Here is a 14554-nt window from a genome sequence, read left to right on the forward strand (position 1 = left end):
CCAGGGGCTCGGTGAAGGTGAGACAGGCACATCGCGAGCTGCAGGCCTGTGGCAGAGCCGCCACGCAAGACGGAGGGGTAAGAGGCCGCTAGGGCAGGGGGCCTTCGCCCACCCGGGAACCCAGTGCAACAGAGAGGGGGCGTGCTGGGGGCTCCTGGGGCTTGTTCTGGAAGGCAGATGAGAAAAGCAGACATTCCTGGCCCTTGGGGCTCTGGACTTGCTTTCCGGCTTCCTTCCTTCGCCATGGCTCTGCAGGGCACAGCCGCTCAGATCGCACTATACAAGAGTCTCGGAGTCCTCCTTGTGAGACCCACATGGCCGTGAGACTGCGCTGGGAGTGCGCTGCGCGTGTGCGCAGCCTCGTGACTCTTTCGCACACAAGGGGCTCGTTTCTTCTTCACCCTGGGCTGTGGCCGCCCGTGGTGAGCCAGGTGGCTCTCGGGCAGAGCCTTGCAGCAGAGTCCGCAGAGGAGGCCCAGATAGGGCGCAGAGTATGCAGGGGGCTCTGGAGGGGGCTCACGGCACCTGCTTCATCCAGGGCGGAGTGTGGGCTGCGCACGGTACAGGCAAGATCCGATCGTTCTGTCTGCACTCCCGAGAATACGGAGACTGACGTGGCACCTCCAGCAGACAGAAGTCTACACCAGCCACGGGATAGGCCAGGGGGCCAGGGTGGGTCCAGCCAGCAGCGCTGGGCGCACGTGGTTTCATCTCCAACTTAAAATGACTTGTTTTTAAGCTTAGTAGTCCTTATTTTCAGTTGTCAAAGTAAACAGAGTTGATGCAGACAAAGCATGGAATCCTGAAAAATTGAAGGTGCTGCCTCCGGCCTGCTCCCCAGTGGCGGGTGCAGTCCCAGCCGGGTGCTGGGCCTCTGCTCCCAGGCCCCTCCCTGTCTCTGTCCTCTCCATGCTGCCCGCCCTGAGCTCACCCACTGCGCTGTGGCGCCTCTGTGAAAGCTGGGTCCTGTGGACAGGGGCATGGGGCACTGTAACGTTTGCCCCCTTGGAGATGTGGCCCACGGAGCCAGCTCCCAGGAGTTGCGGGCAAAAGGGCTTTTTTTTTTTAAAGATTTATTTATTCCCCCACCCCCACCATTTATGCCAGCTCTCTGCATGGGCCAGCACTCCTGCACAGGGCGGCACTCTGCGTGGGCCCGCTCTCCATGTGGGCCAGCTCGCCTTCACCTGGAGGCCTTGGACCTCCCATACGGGAGATGGGAGCCCAATCGCTTGAGCCACATCCCCTTCCCCAAAGGAGCTTTTATACTCATGTTTCCTGGATGAATTGGACCAGGAACCTTTTTCAAATAACGCCTGTGTCACTCTACTTTGGAAAATGCAGCTTAACTGTGCCCCTTTCTTGAACATTGAGGAATTATAAAATTTAATTTTTTTCATATTAAAAATGTGCATGTTCACTATACAAAATTGAGAGATAAAGGATAGGGCAGAACAAAAATGAAAGAGAAATGGGAAGATAGATCCCATGTTATCCTACCATTAATATTTGGGGATATATTCTTTTTTTATTATTATTATTTTTATTTATTGCCCCTTTCCCCCCAACCACCTGCACTTGCTGTCTGCTCTGTGTCCATTCACTGCACATTCTTCTGTGTCTGCTTGTCTTCTTTTCTCGTCTTTAGGAGTCACTGGAACCGATCCCAGGACCTCCGAAGTGGGAGAGAGGCACTCAGTCGCTTGAGCCACCTCAGCTCCCTGGTTTTGTTTGTGTCTCATGGTCTTTCCTCTGTGTCTCTTTTTTGTTGCACCAGCTCTCCGCGTGGGCCAGCTCGCCTTCGCCAGGAGGCCCTGGGAACTGAACCTGGGACCTCCCATATGGTAGACGGAGTCCAGTTGCTTGAGCCACATGCACTTCTAATTTGGGGATATATTCTTAGTCTTACATTCATACACGTTTTTTCCCAACCAAAGCGAAAATGTGCTTCATACTAATTTATCAACTTTTTTTTTCACATCACATTGAATTTTGTTATTTTTTTGTCATTAAATATTATTTTATAACATCATTTAAAATGACTATATTTATTCCATTGTATAATTGTACCATGTTTTCATCAAATATCATTATTGACTATTTAAGTCATTTTCAATTTTCATTATAAACAATGCTTTAATAAATATCCCCCACCTACATCTTTACATGTTTCTAGATGCAGAATTGCTGGGTCAAAAATGTAATAATTTCCGAGGCTGTTGACGTGCTTCAAAGTTGCTCTGACAGTGTCTGGGCACAGCTGCACCATGTCCCTGCCGTGCCCCTGGACTCTGGGGATTCCAGATGTCAGGACTGATGTGTAGAACGGGGGAGGTTCTTTCAGTTTGACTTTGTTAAAGTGCACCCTTGTTTTTGATCCATAGTTATTAAATATCATGGTTTTTATTTTCTAAGTTTTCTGTGTACTTCGTTTTTCTATAGCTGTATTCGTATTTTCCTCTTTGAGTTTTGTAAACTCTTCAAATGTGAGAAATAACACATCTTCATCATATATGTTACAGATATTTTTCCAAGTTTGTAATTAGTCCCTTATTTTGCTCTTGGTAAATTTTGGTATGGGGAGCCTTTTATTTTTTATATAAATGACTACAGGTAACTGTTATTAATCCTTTCCAGTATCAAGTCATGTATTTTCATCTAGTCCTGCTAAGATTTTGTTTTTTGAATTCTTAATCACTTGAAACTTATTTTTGTGGCTCTGTAAATAAGAGCCACAAAAATAGACCCATGTGAAATTTATTTTCAGTACACAACGTAGTGTAGTGATCTAACCTTTGTTTCCATGAGGCGAGTCAGGTGAAATGAGAAATTTATTGATTAATAGGTCCCCCCCCATGAGCATTTAATTTGTAACCATATATTTTAAATAAATATTCCTTTAAAGAATATTGTAATTCATAAAGCTTGTTTTGGATTATTTCCCCTAGGACAGATTCTTAGTCGTTTAGTTGCTGAGTCAAAGTTTATGGCTGCTTCTAGCAGGTCTAAGATATGTTCAGGGGAGACGGTGCCATGGGGTGAGAGATCTGGAAAGACTGGGATGGAGTGGTGGACGGGCTGGTGACGTCTGATCCCAGGACGGGAGGCTGGGGTCTCGCTGAGCGCGTGGGTGGTGAGGGCTGCACGTGGAGCCCCAGAGGTGGAGCCCACTGTTCACCCTGGAGACTGTGCAGCCGAGCAGGCGGCTGCCGGGGCAACAGGCGGCGTTCAGGCTGGCAGGCGCCTCTCCGCGGTCTGCTCGTGCTGTGAGTTTTCTGTCTGCTGAACGTTCCTGCTTGCTCTGGGCACAGCCCTGAGCCTGGGCTTCCTGAGAAGAAATGCCATGTGACCCACAGGCGGAGGGGTGTGTGCACGAGACGCCCACGTGGCCCACGCAACACAGCAGAGGGGTGTGTTGCACACACGTGCCTCTAAAGGACCGGCACTGTTGGACAGGTTGCTCAGCGGGCACTCCTGCCCTGGAGATTGTACCGTCCTCTGCGTTTCCTTGACATCAGCCTCTTGCCGCACTCCCCCGAAGGCCCCCGTCTCCTTCCTCTGGTCCCAGCTGAACGAGGCCTTCAGTCAGGCCTCCCTTGAGCTGTAGGAGGTCTTAGAGGGAAGGGTGGGAAGGAGAACCAGAAGAGGGGAAGGGCCTGGTGCCGCCTCTCACAGTCACTCCCTCCTGTGGTGTCGGGTTGCTGCTGGTGCTGCCCGCGCACAGCCTCGGCTCGAGGCCTGGGTGCGAGGCTGTTGTGAGGCAGCGGCCAGCGCAGCGTCTTCCTCAGGCAGCAGAGGCTGGGGGACCCGGCAAGGGATTGTTATTGTGCTAAAAGAAAAAACCATCAACCTAGAATTCTGCATCCAGAAAAAGTATCTTTCAAAAAATGAGAGCAAAATAAGGACATACAAAAGCTGATCGAATGGAATTCATCTGTCAGCTTACCCTAGAAGGAATTCTAAAGCTACGAGAGGGACCTCAGCTCTAAGAGAGTGAATCAGAGTACCAGGCCTGAATGCAAGAATTTTGAGAGTGTTTCCTCTTCCTTAAATTTCATGAAAGACATAAGACTGTATTTAAGTAGAAAATAGTATCATTATAAGGCAAGAGTTTTGTAAATGTTGACGTAAACTATTTTGACAGCAATGGCAGGAAGAAAGGTAGTTTGCAAATGGAATTATACTGTCATAAGATATTTTGGAAGTGGGAAGTGATAGAGTATTAAATATGAGAAGACTGTGATAGGTTTAAGGTGAATATTTTAATTCCTAGAGAAAGCACTAAGACAGTAGTCAACAAGAGATAGTTTTAAGGAAGAAAAAGCTATGAGAGAAAGTAAAGTGGAATACTAAAAAATACTTTTTGCAATCAAAAGATGGCAGGAAAAGAGGAATAAAAATCGGTGGTACAAAGAAGAAATACAAAGAAAAAAGAAAAAACAAAAAAACACAGATGGGACAAAGAGAGAACAAAAATAGCAAGATGATAAATTTAAGGCCACCACATCAAGATAAACAGACTTAAATATGAACCACTCCAGTTAAAACAGCGAGATTTGTCTGACTGGATAAAAAAGCAAGAACCACTCTGTAGTATACAATTCACATGCTTTAAACAGAATGGTGCAGATAGGGTGAAAGTGAAAAAGGAGAGGAAAATATAAGCCATGTAAAACAATAAGCATAAGAATCAAATGTAACTCCCAAAGCATTTAGAAGTTAATAGGGAAGATTTTCTTTGTGACTCCAGGATAGAGAAGGATTTCTTAGCCAAGAACAAAAGGTTCCCCAAAAAGATGCATAAAGCCAGGTGTATCAAAATTAAAAATTTCTTTTCAACAAAAGACATTGCAAAGTACACAAAAGGACAAGCTACAGATTGGGAGCTTTTTTAGCATATTGTTAAAGGGTTAATGTAAAAAACTATAAAGGACTTCTACAGATAAATGAGAAAAGAAAATGACCCAAAAGAAAAACGGGCAAAGAGCATGAGTAGGCATTCAGAGGAGGAAATCTGAATGACCAGTGGGCATACGCAAAGTCCCCCCCTTGTTGGAAACCGGGGAACTTGTGTTCCGACAGAAATACTACTTCATAGCCATCGACTGGATAAAGTTACAGGACTGGAAGTACCTACCGCTTGGCAGGTTGTTGCTGCTACTGAGGGTGGGAACTGGTCAGGCTCTTCTGGAGAGCAGCCTGGCCGTTTCTCAGTACTGAAGGTGAGCACAGCCCAAAGCCCAGCAGTTCTGGGTATTAGGGTGGGCCCTGAGCCCGCCACCTCCTGCACGTGGAAACAAGGAAGCCTATACAGCTGGAGTCACTGCATCTTTAAGTAGCAACAAAATTAGGAACAACGGAATGTTCCTCAACCAGGAGGGCAAACACTGGAGTCGTTTTACATAGTTAAAATAAGTGAATGCTATGTGCTCGCTACAAAGACAGACCTCAAAACAAAAGGTGGAACTAAATGCAAATGGCAGAGGGACTTGCAGTATGTTACCATTTATAAAAGACTATTGTAAACCATGCAAACCCTCTATGGGCCCATGCATATACAGTAAAAGTAGCAAAGGAGGCATCAGAACCGCTAATGCGGAATTCAAGACGTGATTATCCCTGGGGCGAAGGCAGTAACAGAAATGGGGTCAGGGCGCTGTGTGGGGCTGTCCTTGAGATGGGTGTGGGTCCTGGGGCGGTCTGCTTGAGAGTCATGACTAACTCCCTGGGGCGGGTCGCGTCTCCTTCCCTGACTGCTGCCCCACGCCGCCACGGGCATGTCAGCTCCCTGCTGCTTCCCCCGGACCTCCCCAGTGGACCCCTCCCCTTGGAGGCGGCTGCACCCACGCACCCCCTCCTGGGGCTGTGTCCGGACTCCCCCATCTTGCTCGTGGAATCTTGTTCACCACGGCAGAGCCGCCTTGCAGGTGGGAATCGTGTCACGTCGTCTTTGTACCTGCATGACGCAGCATGGCGGCGCGGTGTGCCAGCGGACTCGATGCCTCACCTGCGCGCCCCCAGGCTTGGGTTCTGCAGGTCCTGAATTCAGTAGTCGCGGCAGTCTTCCAGTACGGAGGGGCCGCCAAGGCTACCTGTGCTGATGCTTAAGAACACTTGAAAATGACACAGAACTGTTAAACCAACATGCACACTGTTCTTTTTTTAAAGATTAAACATTTTTTTAATTACAGCAGTTAGAGGTTTACAGAAGAATCATAGGGAAACTACCGAATCCCCATATACCACTCCTCTACCCCATGCTACCCTCAACACATGCAGTTTTCCCTGTTAACATGTTGCATTCATGTGGTGCCTTTGTTAGATTGATGAAACATATTACTAACTATAGCCCATAGGTTACTTTAGGGTTCACTCTTGGTACTGTATAGTTCTAGGCTGGTAATATGCACGACAAATTAATCATTTTAGCCACTTTCATGTGTATGGTTTGGTGGTGGTAATCACATTCCCTGCACTGTGTTACTATCACACTATCCATTACTAGAACTTTTCCAAATAGAAGCTCTGTACAGGCATTAACTCCCCATTTCCCACCCCCCATCCCAGCCCCCCACCCTATATTCCATTTTTTGACTCTTTAAATTTGCATGTTCTGGGAAGTGGATTTGGCCCAATGGATAGGGCATCCGCCTACCACATGGGAGGTCCAAGGTTCAAACCCAGGGCCTCCTGACCCGTGTGGTGAGCTGGCCCACATGCAGTGCTGATGCGCGCAAGGAGTGCTGTGCCACATATGGGTGTCCCCTGAGTAGGGGAGCCCCACATGCAAGGAGTATGCCCCGTAAGGAGAGCTGCTCAGTGCAAAAAAAGTGCCGCCTGCCCAGAAGTGGTGCTGCACACACGGAGAGCTGATGCAGCAAGATGACTCAACAAAAAGAAATACAGATTCCCACAGAAGAACACACAGCGAATCGACACAGAGAGCAGACAACTGGGGGTGGGGGGGGGAGAGGGAGGGGGCCGACGGGGAAGGGGAGAGAAATAAATTTTAAAAATTTGCATGTTCTAATTGTTTCATATTAGTGAGATCATGTAATATTTGTCGTTCTGTGTCTTATTTCACTCAACATGATGTATTCAGGGTTCACCCATGTTGTCACATTATTAAAACTTCTTTCTTTTTACATCTGTATAATACAGTCTGTTATATAGATATACCACATTTGGTTAATCCATCATCAGTTGATAGACATTTGTGTTAGGCAAGGGTTTCTTAGATGATATTCAAAGCACAAGGATAAAAAAGGTTGCCTCTATCTTTTGACAGTTCTAAATAATACCACTCAGCATCTGTGTGCAGATATCTGTTTGGATCCCTGCATTCATTCTTCTGAGCATATACCTAGTAATGGGATTGCCGGGTCATACAGTAAATCCATACTTGACTTTCTGAGGAACTGCCAAACCTCCTCTACAGTTGCTGCACCATTTTACATTGCCATCAGCAGGGAATGAGTGTTCTTATTTTCCCACATCCGCCCCAGCACTTGAAGTTTTCATTTTTTAATCCAAGAAAGTTCAGCCACTCCACTAGAGTGGATGTGAAATGGTGTATCATTGTGGTTTTGATTTGCATTTTTCCCTAATGGCTTGTGATGTTTAGCATCTTTTCATTTGCTTTTGGCCATTTGTATATCTTTTTTGGAGAAATGTCTATTCAAGTCTTTTGCCCACTTATTTTAAGAGTTATTTATTTCCCCCCCTTCCCTCCGTTGTCTGCTCTGTGTCCATTCTCTGTATCTGCTTATATTCTCATTTGATAGCTCTGGGAACCAATCCTGGGACCTTCTGGAGTGGGAGAGAGGAAATTATTCTCTTGTGCCACCTCAGCTCCCTTGTATGCTAAGTCTCTTACTGTCTTTCTTCTGTGTCTCTTTGTTGTGTCATCTTGCTGTGTCAGCTCTCCACGTTGGCTGGCACTGGTGAGCAGGGCAGCACCCTTGCGCAGGGTGACATTCCTGCGTGGGCTGGCACTCTGCATGAGCCAGCTCACTGTGTAAGCCAGCTTGCCTTCCCCAGGAGGTCCTGAGTTTTGAACCTTGGACCTCCTATATAGTAGATGGGAGCCCAATTGCCTGAGCCACATCCATTTACCTCCTCTGTGTCTCTTTTTGTTGCTTTATCTTGCTGCATCAGCCAGCACTTTTGCATGGGGCAGTGCTCTGCGTGAGCCAGTTCTACCCTTGGGCCAGCTTGCCTTCACTAGGAGGCTCCAGGATTCGAACCCTGGACCTCCTATATGATAGACAGGAACCCAATCACTTGAGCCGCATCTGCTTTCTGCCCATTTTCTAATTGAGTTGTATTTTGTTGTTGAATTGAGGGATTTCTTTATATATTCTGGATATTAAACCCTTGTTGGATATGTAGTTTCGCAGTATTTTCACCTGTCCTTTAAGTTGTCTTTCTACTTTCATGATGTTCTTTGAGACGCAAAAGTTTTCACTTTTGATTAAGTCCCATTCTTTTTTTTTCTCCTCGTGCTTTGGATGTCTAAGAAACCCTTGCCTAACACAGGGTCCTGAAGTTGATTCCCTCTGTTTTCTTATATGAGTTTTATAGTTCTGGGTTTTATATTTAGTTTTCATATGGTGTGACATAGGAGCCCACCTTCATTCTTTTCCATACGGACATCCAGTTTTCTCAGCACCATTTGTTGAAGAGACTATTCTTTCCCAATTGAGTGGATTTGACAGCCTTGTCAAAAACCATAGGCCATGGATGCAACAGTCAGTTTCTGAGCTCTCAGTTAGATTCCCCTGGTCTATATGTCTGTCCTTGTGTCAGTTCTATGCTGGTTTGCTTTGTTTTTTTCTTTATTACTCTGATTTTGTAGTAAGTGTTAAGATCAGGAAGTGTGAGTCCTCAAATTTTGTTGTTTTTTTTCAAGATGGTTTTGGCTATTTGGGGTCCCTTACCTACCACATAAATTTGATGATTGGTTTTCCCATTTTTGCCAAGAGGGTTGTTAGAATATTGATTGGAACTGCATTGAATCTGTAAACTGCTTTGGATAGAATTGATTTCTTAACAATATTTAGTCTTCCAATCCATGAATATGGAATTTATTTAGGTCTTCTTTGATTGCTTTTAGCAATGTTTTATAGTTTCTGTGTACAAGTCCTTACATCCTTGGTTAAATTTATTCCTAGGTATTTGATACTTTTAGTTGCTTTTGTAAATGGGATTTTTTCCTTGCAGTTTTCTTCAGATTGTTCATTATTAGTGATTTTTACATACTGATCTTGTACCGTTCCACTTTGCTAAGTTTATTAGCTCTAGTAGCATTGTTACAGATTTTTCAGGATTTTCTGTATGTAGGATCATGTCATCTGCAAGTAGGGCAAGATTTATTTCTTCTTTTCCAATTTGAATGCATTTTATTTCTTTTCTTGCCTAATTGCTCTGGCTGTAACTTGCAGTATAATATTGAATAACAGTGGTTACAGCAGGCCTACTTGTCTTGTTTCTAATTTTAGATGGGAAGCTTTTAGTCTTTCACCATTGACTATGACGTTAGCTCTGGGTTCTTCATATGTGCCCCTTATCATGTTGAGGACGTTTCCTTGTAGTTCTTGACATTTACCAAGTTTTGTTGTCATTTTTTAATTAAAAAATGGCTGCTGGATTTTGTCAGATGCCTTTACTGCATCATTTTAGATGATCATGTGGGTTTTTTTTCTCCCTTTGTCTTCTGTATTAGTCAGCCAAAGTGGTACTGACGCAAAATACCAGAAATCGTTGTTTTTTATAAAGGGTATTTGAGGTAGGAGCTTACAGTTACCAGGTCATAAAGGGTAAATTACTTCCCTCACCAAAGTCTGTTGCCACATGTTGGAGCAAGATGGCTGCCGACGTCTGCAAGGGCTCAGGCTTCCTGGGTTCCTCCCTTCCAGAGTCTTGCTTCTCTCTGGATTCAAGGTTCCTTTCTTACCAGGGCTTGCTTCTCTTCCCTCTATGTAGCAGTTTGATATGGTTATGAATTCCAAAAATAGATATCGAATTATATTTGTAATCCGATCTGTACCTGGGCATGACTGAGTTATGATTAGGGTGTTGAGTCCCCGCCCCTTGGTGGGTGGGGACTCACAGATAAAAGGCATGGCGAAGGACAGAGTTGAGGGTTTCTGACGTTGGAGTTTGATGCTGAAGGCTTAAGCTGGAGCCCCAGGGAAAGAGACAGAGCCGTTTGCCGTGTAGTCTACAACTGACCTTGTGGAGAGAGGCAAAGCCTAGAGAGCCTCATAGTCTCCAGCTGACCTTGTGGAGGAAACAGAGGAGCTGAGCCCAGAGGAGCCCAGGAAGCCTGAACCCTGGCAGACGTCGGCAGCCATCTTGCTCCAACACGCGGAAATAGACTTTGTGAGGGAAGTAACTTAGGCTTTATGGTCTGGTATCTGTAAGCTTCTATCCCAAATGCATACCCTTTATAACACCCAGCAGGTTTTTGGTATTTTGCATCAGTACCCCTTTGGCTGACTAATACATGCTGTGTGGCTGTCTTCCTGGGCTCCAGTTTAAGTCTTTAGCATCAAACTCCAACATCAAAACTCCAGTATTAAGAACCCTCGCATCAAGAGCTCCAACTCTGTCCTTTGCCATGCCTTTTATCTTTAAGTCCCCACCCACCAAGGGGTGGGACTCAGTGCCCTAATGACGTGGCCCAATCAAAGCCCTAATCATAACTGAATCATGCCCAGTAATAGACCAGGTTACAACATAATTGAATATCTATTTTTGGAATTCATAACTATGTTAAATTGCTACATCTTCTGTTAATGTGGTGTATTATTACATTAATTGATTTTCTCGTGCCAAACCATCCATGCATACCTGAGATAAATCATCCTTGACAATTGTGTATAATTCTTTTAGCATGCTGTTGGGTTCAGTTTGCTAGTATTTTGTTGAGGGTCTTTGTATCCATATTCATAAGGGATATTGGCTTGTAATTTTCTTTCCTGTGGTATCTTTATCTGACTTTGGTTTGAGGATGGTATTGGTCTCATAGAATGAGTTAGGAAGGGTTCCCTCCTCTGCAGTTTTTGAAAGAGTTGTGAGTAAGATTGGTATTAAATCTTCAGATACCTGATAATATTCACCAGTGAAGCCATCTAGTTCTATACTTTTCTTTGTTGGAAGGTTTTTAACTGCTTAATCTCTTTACTAGTTACTGCTTTGTTGAGATCTTCTGTTTCTTATTGAGTCACTATAGTTTTTTTCTGTGCATTTCTAGAAATGTGTGCATTTCACCTAGGTTATCTAATTTGTCGGTGTTCAGTGGTTCATAGTATCCTCTTGTGATCCTGTTTATTTCTGTGCAGTAAGTAGTAATGCTTATCCTTTCATTTCTGATTTTTGTTGTCTTCTCTCTTTTTCTTAGTCAATGTCATTGTCAATTTTATTTATCTTTTCAAAGAACCAGCTTTTAGTTTTGTTCTCTTTTTAAAATTTTTTATTTCATTTATCGACATTCTCATCTTAAATGGAAGGATTTAGTTTGCTCACTTTGGGTTTAGTTTGCTCGTCTTTTTGTAGATCTTCCAGTTGCGAGGCTAGGTCTCTGATTTTGTGACCCTTCTTTTTTAATGTAAGCATTTAGAGCTACAGATTTCCCTCTCAGCACTGCCTTTGCCGCATCCTATAAATTTTGGTATATTGTGGTTTTGTTTTCATATGCCATAAGATATCACCTAATTCCCTTGTGATTTCTCCTTTGACCCACTGGTTGTTTAAGAGTACATTGTTTATTTTCCATATATTTGAGAATTTTTCATTTGTCACTCTTATTCATTTGTGGTCAGTGAAGAGACATTATATAGTTTCAGTATTTTTGAACTTGAGACTTGTTTTGTGACCCAACATATGGTCTATCCTGGAGAACGATCCGTGTGCTAGCGAGAAGAACATGTATGCCACTGTTGTTGGGTGGAGTGTGCATGTATGTCTGGGAGGCCCAGTTGGTTTAGAGGATCACACAGGTCCAGTCTTTCCTAATTCATCTTCTGACTAGATGTTCTATCCATTATTGAAAGTGGTGTCTTAAAGTCTTCTACTATTAATGTAGAACCTTCAATTTCTCTCTTCAGATCTGTCAGTATTTGCTTCATATATTCAGGGGCTTTGCCATTCGTTGCATATATGTTTATAATTGTTATGTCTTCTTGTTAAATTGACCCCTTCGCGTGTGTATATATATGTATGTATGTATGTATATGTATATAGTGACTTTTCTTCCTCATAACAGTTTTTTAATTAAAGTCTATTTTATCTGATATTAGTGTAGCTTCTCCAGCTCTCTCTTACTTATTATTTGCATGATATATATATTTTTTCTCATCCTTTTACTTTTGGCCTACTTGCATTTTTGCTTTAAAGTCAGTCTCTTGTAAACAGCATATAGTTGGGTCAGGCTTTTCATCCACTCTACAGAGGTCTGTGTTTTGGCTAGAAGTTTAATCTATTCACATTTAAAGTAACTTACTGAATATACAGGGCTTTCTTCTGCCACTTTGCTTTTAATCTTTGTATGTCTTCTTCCTCTTTTGTCCCTCACTTTTTCCATTTATGGCAGCTCATATTTATTTGATTTTTGCATTGTACCAAATGGAATTCCTTCTCACTTCTTTGTGAATATATTCATCATATATTTTCTTCATGGCTACCATAAAATGTAATATCCTAAATCAACTGTAATTTTATTTGGTTTGATACCAACTTAACGTTAGTAGCATACACATACGGCGTTTCTGTTCCCCGATGTTGTTGGTACTACTTACAAGTTAACGTTTTTGTAAATTGTGTGCCCAAACCATAGATTTATTACTCCTTTTTTTGCATTTTCATTTTAGAACCTGTAAGAAGTAAGATGTAGTGTTACCTACCAAAAAAACGCAGCACAGTTGTGCTGGCCTTTGTGGTTACCGCAGGTCCCTCCTTCCTTTCTTCTCTTCGAGCTGTGCCTGATGTCCTTTCCTTCCAGTCCCAAGACCCCCCAGCCTTGCTGGTGGGGCAGGGCGCGTGTGGGAACTCCTCCTGGCCAGGAGAGGCGTGCTGGGAGTGACGTTCTTAGTTGGCAAAGGTTTCCTTTCAGCACGCTATGTCTTTTGTCCCACTACCTCTTTACCTCCGTGGTTTCTGATGAGGAATCAATATTTAACCTTCCTGGGTCTCCCTTGTGCATAGCTTCTCTCCTGGAGCTTTCAGAACTTTGTCCTTGGCCTTGGACAGTTGACTACTGTGTGTTCAGGCATGTTTTTCTTTGAATTCAGTTTGGGTAGGGATTTGTGAATGTGCCTGTTTATGTCTTTCATTAAATTTGGGGGTTTTTGTGCCATCATTCCTTTCACTGTTCCTTCTGCCCCTTTCTCCCTTCTCTTTCTGAGACCCCCACGGTGGTGGTCTCCCGCGCCACTAAGGCTCTGCTCATACTTCTCGGTCTCTGTCTCTTTCAGCTGCTCAGCCTGAATCATTTCTTTGAGATCATTGGTTCTTTCTTCTGCCACTTCCAACTGTTGGAAACCATCTAGGGAATTTGTCATTTCTGTCACCATGTTCTTTTTGTTTGATTTCTTTTGGGAATCCTAAGAAATTCCCATATTTTTTATTCTTTGTTCTCCTGAAATCCCTTAGTTCTTCCTCCATGTTTTTATCTCCTTGAGCATACTGGGGATTTTTTTTTGCCTGGTATGTCCAAAGTCTGGTCCTCTGCTTTGTTGGCTTCTGGGGTTTTATCCTCTTCCTTTGGTGGCCCATGTTTCCTGTTTCTTTGTCTTGTAATTTTTAGTATTTTAAAGTGTTAACTGTGGAATTTAATCCCTGAGCTGTCTGTTCCTTAAATTCATATCCAGCTTGTGATACGGCATAGATTTTCTTGAGTGCCTGGAGCAAAACAAAACATATAAGCCAAGGGAAAGGCGCCTTTCACAGTCCCTGCAGGTTGGCTCTGCTTTGACTGGTCTCCGTCCATGCTTAGCCCCCCACCCAGAAGATCAGCCGAGGCGATGGCAGTGCTGGGTGCCCTGGGCTTGTGCTGGGCGGTGGCCTGAGGAGTTCCCCTGCGCGCAGCGTGGGAGGTTTTAGTGCTCCCCGCTGCCCCCGTGGGTGCTCCTTGTGTCTCAGTCCAGGGCGTCCTGGCTCCAGGCGTCTCGACTGCCTGAACCCTGCACTGTGCTTCTCTCTCTCCCTTCGGACACATTCTGGGAGGGCTGGCTGGAGGCTCCAGCTCCAGAAGTCCTTCCCCGCCCTCCCACATAGACTGGCACCAATGCCGGCCCCCGTATGTGCACGCGGACCACTCTGCTCGCTCTGGAACAGGGCCGGCAGGCGCACAGGCTGGCTCCTCCCCAGCCAGGGGCCCACAGCCCGGCTGCTCTGCCCACTGCTGCCCACCCGTCCAGGCAGGGTGAGGCTCGTCAGCCCCCGGTACCCACCCAGCCTGTGCCTCCAGCTCCTGCTTGGATGCTGCGGTGCAGGAGTGTGAGCGGCTGGTCAGACAGTTCCTGCCAGTTCAGTTGCTTTCATAGAGGGATGG

At 44.7% G+C, this 14554-nt stretch overlaps 1 protein-coding gene across 20 annotated transcripts in view; it reads left to right on the top strand.

Annotated features, from left to right (window-relative positions):
* Positions 1-14554, top strand: part of EHMT1 (euchromatic histone lysine methyltransferase 1) — a 298696-nt gene that overhangs the window by 249947 nt on the left and 34195 nt on the right. The window lies entirely within an intron of this gene.

The sequence above is a fragment of the Dasypus novemcinctus genome, chromosome 8 (genome assembly GCF_030445035.2).
Source record: "Dasypus novemcinctus isolate mDasNov1 chromosome 8, mDasNov1.1.hap2, whole genome shotgun sequence".
NCBI lineage: Eukaryota > Metazoa > Chordata > Mammalia > Cingulata > Dasypodidae > Dasypus > Dasypus novemcinctus.